This window comes from Grammomys surdaster, unplaced genomic scaffold (assembly GCF_004785775.1).
Source record: "Grammomys surdaster isolate TR1022 unplaced genomic scaffold, NIH_TR_1.0 62, whole genome shotgun sequence".
Taxonomy (NCBI): domain Eukaryota; kingdom Metazoa; phylum Chordata; class Mammalia; order Rodentia; family Muridae; genus Grammomys; species Grammomys surdaster.
This window is the reverse complement of record NW_021604564.1, coordinates 4,128,514-4,137,604: the sequence shown is the minus strand read 5'-3', so window position 1 is coordinate 4,137,604 and position 9,091 is coordinate 4,128,514. Positions and strand designations below refer to the sequence as shown.

The following is a 9,091-nucleotide window of genomic DNA, read 5'->3' as shown; positions in this document are numbered from 1 at the left end:
GTTCGCTTTGGTTCTGGGAGGTCAATGTGAGCTGATGGCTATGTAGCTTCCTTGTCTATAACTCATGAGCTTGGGTGTAGTATATATAGTTTTGGAGTCAGGAATATTCACTCTGTAAGCAGTTCAGGCAAGTATGGTATAGACACCAATAGCTGAGGTGTTTTCATTGTGTCAGAGACTCCTGTAATGATCAAGGTAGCTCTTACTGTGAAAGGAGTTTCTTCAGGTATTATTTGTTTTCCAGTGAACACATATTTTAAAACAATGAAGTAGTTGAATAGACAGATAATAAAACCTTGGCAATGTAAGCATATACTATACCAAAAGCTTTATATATACACATGTATTATTTTCTACAATCTTACCCCAAGGTTCAGGGGTTGAATAGCCCAACAATATTGCAAATATCAGATTCAGTGGAATGGCCTACAAAGCATCCAGCTAAATACAACCCATCTCTAGAATTTATTACTATTTCAAAGCCAAATTGACTTTCCTGGTCATGAGAAAGTTAGTAGGATGGATACTCTTGGCATTGCTGATATCACACACTCCTATTTTTTGTCTATTACAGAAGGAACAATGGCAGTTTGTATATAGGTATATAGGCAGTGTTTATAGGCATATAGTGATCTCAGAGAAAAATGAAACCAAAGCAACCTAGTTTTTCTCCATATAATAATCTTTGAACTATTAGTGTGTGTCACCTACAATGCCTAGATGCAGTGTAGTCCCTAAATCCAGATAGCAACTCTCCATTCTTGGCTTTGGTTTCTAGTGTTTGAGGAACTGTGTCTTGGGAGCCAAGTTTAGACAGTCACCCATATCAGGTACAGGTATTTGAGGAGAACTGACATCTTTACTACCTTCAGCCATATACTTGCTGAGCATGGTCTGATGCTTCATTATTCATGTTTTATTTGGAAACTTTTCTCTCATAAGTTAGTTTTATTATTGTAGCTTTTAACATTAAGGTTCTAGAAATGTCTGATTTGTACCTGAATATTCATCTTTATGAGCATTAAGAAGGTGTAATTTAACCTTAGAATCTGCATGTTCTTCACTAGTTCATAGAAGTACTTTTTTTTTTACATGTTTATAGCTTAAAAACAACCATTTGAATTCATTTATTCTAGTTCTTTGTGGACCTCTTAAAATTATGTTACTTGCAAATAAGAATACATTTATGTATTGCTTTTCTCAGTGTTGTTGTTGTTGTTGTTAATGTACTATTTAGAATTCCTAGTGTGATTTTGAAAATTCCTGGTGTGATATTGAAAAGAAAGAAAGAAGAAAAGAAAGAAAGAGAGAAAGAAAGAAAGAAGGAAGGAAGGAAGGAAGGAAGGAAGGAAGGAAGGAAGGAAGGAAAACAAACAGGTAAGAATAAATCCTCAACTTCTTGATCTTAAGGAAAAATTCAGCCTTCTACTGTTACATCTAATGGTTATTGTGTGCATCCTGTAGAGACTCTTGAGAAAGGTGTTCTATTTTTATTTTTGAGTGTTTGAAATCAATGTTTTGAGTCTGTCAAATCAGTTTTATGCATCTGATAGTTTAAATTTTGCCCTTTTAAAATGATAGATTACATTGATTATTTTTCAAATATTCAATAGTTTGGAAAAATAGGACTTCTCCCAAGTTTGTAATGGCATATGAATCTTTTGAGATATTACTAAATATTACTAAATTGTGTTGATATTTTTCTAATGTTTGTATGTTGTGTGGGGTATTGTTCTTAGATTTTGCCTTATCTCTATTCTGTTTGCCTTCTCTTTCTCTTATAATCTTTTGGCATTTTTTGGTTATAGATCATGCTTTCTTTCTAATGTTGGAACATTTGGTGTAGTGGCAGGCAACAATAAATTAATATATTTTTGCCTCCTGCTAGATATGTTTCCTAACCATGTTCCAAGATTTCTTGCATATCATTAAGTGATGTTGGAAGATTCTGCTATTAAGGCCATATTCATGTCTGGACAGGTCCCTTGAGGTAGGCACAAAATGGAGGACTCCCTTTCCCCGGAGGACTTCCTCTTCTTTACCTGACCTTGTCTGGGTAGTCCAACCCCACATATTATACCTGAAGAATGTCACATAGTCCTTGGCGAAATTACAAGATCAGTTTCATTTCCTATTTGACAAGTACCTGGAATACCTCTCACTGCATATGAGGACCAGTATCTCAAGTCTGAGCCAATGAACATTTAGCCTAAGAAGAGCCCCTTCCTAGTCTCCAAAGTTTATATAACTCTTTCATCTTGGATCAGGTATTCAAGCTGTTTCACCAAATATCATTTAAGAGAGCTGTGTTACTGAATTCCATGAAAAGACCTGTAACACTGAAATCTTTAAAGAAGACTTTTCTCCCTCTGTTACTCACAGCTACCACCAAGTGAGTAGTGGTTCCTGGACACCCGAGCGAAGAAGCAGAATGTGAAATCACAAACTTGTCAACTTAGAAGATTTCCTTAGCCTTTCTTTTAAAATTAGGTCTTTTGGTTTTTTAAATTATCTACATTTGATAATGTTATTAATTCCCTTCATTCCCAAAGGCTTTTTTACCTGTGTGTAAGACTGAGGGTGATGATTTTTTTTCTCCCAAGGTGGCTGTGCCATTTCTTTTGGTCACATTGGTCTCTGGGAGAATTTTCTTTCACTTGAATTGCTTTGGATTGTAAGTTGGTATGATTTTATGTGTCTTCATTCAGGATTGTTTTCTTAGTCTTCAGATATTTGCTATGGCACGTTAGTATGGATTTCTTGGTTTACTGTGTTTGGGGCTTTCTAGTATTTTTGAACATACTAAAAACAAGAATCTTGAGAGAAGATTCCTTCTGTTAGATTTTGTCCTCACTATCTCTCTTCTTAGGGCTTTCAGAACATAGTGTTACCTCTTTGGTACAGTCTGAATAGTTTCTGTGCTCCTTCTCTCACTTATTAATATTTTGTTCTACTCAAATTGAGAAATTTCTCTTTTTTTTATGTCATAAGTTCAGTAGTTTTTGGTTTTCCTCCCACTTTTAATCCCTCTATTCTGTTGTTGTGTGTAGCTGCTGAAGTTTTGTTGTTGGTTTTGTTGTTGTTGTTGTTGGTAGTGGTGGTTTTACTGTTGTTAGTGGTGGTTTTGTTGTTGTTTCTCATGCTCTGTCTGTGGTGCTCTGGATGAGAAATGTTGCCAGCAGTCCTGGGCTTTGAAGACTTGGTGCCTTGTTGATGATGCTGGTTGAGGGGTTTTAGATGATACAACCTTGCAGGAGGAAGTGTTGCTGGGTGAGTTTAGTGATTAAATTCTCTCTCTATTCCCAGTTCGTTTTCTGCTCTGTGTCTATGTGGTTGAGTTGTGAGTACTTAACTTCTTGCTATGGCTGCCATGACTACCAGCTGTGACCATGGTTCTGCCATTTTGGACTCTCCATTTGAAACTGCAAGTCAGAACAAACTCTTGTGTAACTTGCTTTTGGTTATAGTGTTTTATTACAATAATGGAAAGATAGTAAATATACTATTGTAGGTTCAGAAATTGGATTTTGTTTTTGTTTTTTTTGTTGCTTTTTTGTTTGTTTGTTTGTTTGTTTTTTGAGACAGGATTTCTCTGTGTAGCCCTGGCTGTCCTAGAACTCATTCTCTAGACCAGGCTGGCCTCGAACTCAGAAATCTGCCTGCCTCTGCCTCCCAAGTGCTGGGATTAAAGGTGTGCGCCACCACTGCCCGGCTTGGAATATTATTTATTTTATATAATTTCTTTGCTAAGACTAGCTCTTTCCTGGTATTTTTTATTTTGTTTTGTAACATGTTTTAAAAACGTTTTAATTTCTCAGTGAAACATCTATCATGATCATTTTCAAATATTTCACATCTATCATCTTGTTGATTATTTTAAAAATGAGTTTGAGTTCTGCTTTTTAGTTATTTCCAACCAAATTTTGAGCATTTGAGTTTATGTCTGAGTTCTGGCTATGACTTCAATCTCCTACTTCATATTATTTTTCTGTACATACAGTGATCATGGTAGGGTGGGTTCAGCTTTGCCTTATGATTGTTACATGATTTCTATATCTGGCTACAAATACATGTTGTACACTTCTGCTTGATGACTCTCCTTGTTGTCAGGTGGAGATGTACATTCTGAACCACAGCAAGTCCACTCTGATACGTTCCTGGGAGGTAGAGTTGGAGTGCCTCCCCATTTTTCCCCAGGAACTGTGTTGATGGGGGAAAACATTATATATTGCTGGCTGGGAGCAAGAGACAGGCTTTCCACTAGTTACCATTGGCATTGCTGTGCTGCTAGATCATGGGGTTGGCAATTCTGGTAGTGAGTGATACATGTAAGAGTGTCTGGGTGCTTCATAGTTGCCAGGAATGTAAGTCTAGGCACCCTCTGGTGTAATTCTCATTTGAATGAATGAATTTCTAGCAGAAATCTATGTAAGAAACCATATCATTCTTCCAACACTTGAAGAGCTTGTTGCAATTTAACACAAGAATTCAGCAACCCACCTAAAGCACAAGGTGCAGTTAAGTAAGGGAATATTGGACTAAAGAATACACAACCATACCAGGGAGGTTTCTCTTGGGACTCAGTCAGGATACTTGGTAAAGGGATGAAATGGTCAATCTGTATGGTCTGAAAGGCCTTTTACTTCCCATTAGGGACACATCACAGATGTGGAAAAAATGACCCACTGGTGTTGCTGCTAAAATAAACCCACAACAGGCAAGAAGTACTGTTCTCTTCAAGGCTCATGCCCATGACTCCTTACCTCTTAGTGAATTGCTAGGTCACCAGAATTTACTTCAAATTGACTTTCCAACCTGAATTCTTGAGAGTATTTCAATTGCATTCAAATAGTCAAGAAAATTTACCTACTCTCTTCAGAAGTCATGCTTAGCCAAAAGTGATTAGCACTCATCATTTGAAAACAGCCTATTAAGTTCATGGACACCTCCATACCCCCACAGACATACCATAAGCACACATGATTATTCAGAAACAGGATATTGACAAGATTTGGCAGCATGGGAAGAAGGAAATATAACACTTAGGAACAGAAGAACATCTCACAGGATGTTCTGCATGTTCAGCTGATGAAAAAAGCAGAAGCAAAACACCCAGGTGAAGTTCTGAGGAACTGCATTGATGATATCTAATAGACCATCAGTGATGAAATGCAGCCAATGGGTTCTAGGTAGAGAAAAATAGAGACAAACAGTGTTCAGTGTTGAAAACAAATAAAAATACAACTTTGAACCATTTATAATGAAGACAAACCTCCGAAGTGAAAAGTATTCATAGTCCTATAAGCCTTCAGGGCTGACTGCTACTAAACACATTTCCAGTACTTATGCATGACCAATATGTCTTTATTTCTTTTTTTTTTCATGAAAAAGGATCTCTATTATTTTCTTATATACCATGTTAATGAACACACCATGTACATTATTGCCAAATAAGACAAAATAAAATTTCCTTGATGCTCAGAGAATCAAGAGTAGTCACCTGTCTTTAGGAGGATTCAGTTTCTCATGATCGATGTATGTGATACTGTCCCTGCGGGTACCAACAATGCTTTGTGGTGAAGAAGAACACCTTGTTTAGTTGTTCCATCATAGGCCCTTGTTCAAGCTGCTTGTGTTTGCTTTCTAACTCAGTTTTCAACACCTGCTCGTGTGTTTCCTCCTTAATATGCAGAAGATCTGTTTGAGAGATAGGTTTGGTGTGCTCATAAGGGATGTCCATAGAAAGGTGGTAGCACACCATTGTCCTACCATTGGATGACAAAGTGAGGTCTACCTTAAAATTGTAGTCATCTGAAAGAGAAGAATACATAGATTTGTGGCAAGCACTAGATAACACTTCATTATGGATTGGGAATAAATTCTTCCTGATAGTTCTGTTTGATATTGCCCATTTTACTGCCACTGTAATGATCCTTAGCCAGTGATTTGAAAAACAATATTGTGAGGAGAAACTGCCTCTAAAACCTGTTGCTAGGCATACAGATTTTCATTCCTGCCAGGGGAGGGTCAAACTATTGCTACTTTCCAGGATGAGCCCCTTGGCACTGAATTCAGTTCCAAATCAAACACCCTGGTGGATCTGAAGTTTGAGGAACAGGAACACAGGGACTACCACCCATGAGCCAGTTTAAAGACTTGAATCAGGCGTAGTCTCATGAGTTGCAAGGTCAATGTGCTGCAGCCGGACACCCTTCTGCTAAATGGAGACTGGGGACACTGGCAGCCTTGCCCACGTGCCCACCATCTTCTTTAACCTGGGTCCTGATGACCAATATTTCTGCATAGATTTGTAATGAAGAAAGATACATATATACATAAATTTGCAATATCTAGATAAAGAAAAATGGCATTGGAAAGACATTGTTGACATTATTCTTATATATTGTGACTGTTGTGGACATCTGTCAATATTCAAAAGCTCAAGAAATATAGTACCAATATAGTACCAATCTAGGATATACTCAGGCAACCAGTACAAGAATTACATTTGGGGAAATCAATTACGGGATAGACCTGACTGATCACACTGAAACACTTAAATATTAATTAGGCCAAAGTGTCATAAATAGGGTTTGAAAATAAAATATATCTATGAGATCATGATTCATAAGCAGATTGAGGAAAGAAAACATATACTGTAAAGAGTAACTTGGTTTCAGTATTTTTCTATTTATTTTTATATGGATGACCTCTCTATCAGTAAAGGTAGGACACTAAAGAATATCATTATCAGTTTGTGAGAGACAATATGTGATATTAGCAGACATAACAGTTGTTTTATAGACATTGGTGCTGCATAGATTTTGAGAATAGCAACGTCTTCATTGTTGACTTTTCTTTCAAGTCTTTCCCTGTGTCTTCTAATTAGTTTTGGTTTGAGGTCTATTTTGTAAGATATTAAAATGGCTATACCAGCTTGCTTCTTAGGTCCATTTACTTGCAATATATTTTTCCATCCTTTTACACTGAATTATAAATGAACAATTTGTATTGATTGCTGTCATTTTGTTGACATTATTGATGGTGGTAGTGATAGTGGTGGTGCTGTATGTCTGTGTATGTATGCGTGTATGTCTGTTTGGTGGTAGAGTGTGTGTGTGTGTGTATGTGTGTCTATATGTCTGGATAGTTATGTGTCTGTGTATGTTTCCCTTTGACAATTTGCTTTCTGGGATTATTTATTTCTTGTGTTTTCTTTGGTGTTAATCACTTTATCCTGGAGGTTTTTTTTTCTAGTACCTTATGTAATGATTCTTCATCTATTGTGATTGAAATTTTGCTTTGTTGGGGATTATGTTTCCTTTCATGTCTTGTGCACATATTAAATGATTTTAACACTGGGAAACTTAGAGTACATTTGCCTGAGATCTATTTACCTGTGTCTTTCATATTAGCTTTTACTGATTCTTGGATGTCCACATGTAGAAAAATGCAAATAGATCCATACATATTACCCTGCACAAGCTTATCTCCAAATGCATAAAAAGCCTCAATATAAAATAAGATACACTGAACCTAATTTTTTTTTTAAAAGTGGGGAAATAGCCTTGAACAATTAGCACAAAAGAAAACTTTCTGAACAGAACTCTGTTAGCACAGGCTCTAAAATCAACATTTAATTAATTGGCCCATATGCAACTAAAAAGTTTCTGCATGGCAAAGGATACCATCATTCAGATAAAGTCTACTGAATGAAAAATGAGTTTTAGCAACTATACATCTGATAGAGGGCTAATATTCAAAATATATATAAAGAAACTAAAAAACCTAGCTATCAAGAAAAGAGAAAACTTCAAAAGAGAAAACACAAATGGCTAAGAAATACTTAGAGAAAAAAAATCAACATCCTTAGCCATCACAGAATTTCAAATCGAAACTACTTTGAGATTTCATCTTACACACATAAGAATAGCTAAGGATAATAAAACAGTGATAGGTCATGCTGGCAAGGATGTGGAATAAGGGTAACCATCATTCATTGGTAGTGGGAGTACAAACTTGTACATCCACTACAGAAATCAGTATGGCTGTTCCTCAGAAAGTTGGGAATCAATCGACCTAAAATACACTTGTACCACTGAGCATGTACTCAAAGACCACTTCATCTTGCACTTGCTCAACCATGTTTATGGATGCTCAATAGCCAGAAATTGGAAACAACTTAGATGTCTCTCAACAGAAGAATAGATAAAGAAAATGTGGTATATTTACACAATGGAGTATTACTCAGCAGTTCAAAAGTGAAATCTTACATTTTTCGTTGTGCCTAGCCTTTAACAGCTGAGCCACAAGGTGTTGTGGTAAATCTCCGACCCAAATAAGACCAGTCAAGGAAAACACAACTCAATAATTATGGATATAAACTGCACGCCTAGATTGGGCAGATTTACCATTACACTACTCTACTCCCCAGCTATGAGATCCTTTATAACTTTCGGTTTTTCCAGGCCACGTGCTTCTCCTCCTTTGTCCTTCCACCTCCTGCTCCTCCATCAACTTCCTCCTCCCCTCCTCCTTCTGCTTCCTCTTCCTTCGACTTCCTCTTCCTCTCTCCTCCCCTAAGCCTTTTTCTCCACCCCTCCTTCTACTGCCCAATCACTGGCTCTAGCCTTTGTTTTACAAATTTAATTGGACAGAAGGTTCACAAGAAGTCACCTGTGTACAGACTCACTCCTCCTCTGCAGCCCCTCCCAGGAAAGTGGAATTAGCATCAAAATACAAGGTTGGAGCTATCCACAACATTTCTCCCTTTTTGTCCAATTAAAAGACTCCTTTCTCTCAGATATAATTTGAGCACAAATTATATTACCATGTTGTAATTGTTAAAGTGCAAGATAGACCTAATACCCAGTCCATCATTTTTGTTAACTAAATAGAACCTCTGCCATCTCTCTTAACTAAAAGACTTAGTTCTGAACCTGGCTTATGTCCTGTCTTTAGAATAAATGCGATCTGAAGACCATCCTCTCAAGTAAATAGCCTGTGTTGGCTGTGAGACTATGTCTTCAATCCCATCAGAAATCCAGAATAGGCCCCTGCCTGGTCCTCTGGGCTGGAGCAGACACAGAGT

The 9,091-nt window shown here is 37.1% G+C and overlaps 1 pseudogene; it reads right to left on the bottom strand.

Moving 5' to 3' along the window:
• Positions 1-5,496: 5,496 nt before the first annotated feature.
• LOC114613248 overlaps positions 5,497-9,091 on the bottom strand; it is a 15,880-nt pseudogene continuing 12,285 nt past the window's right edge.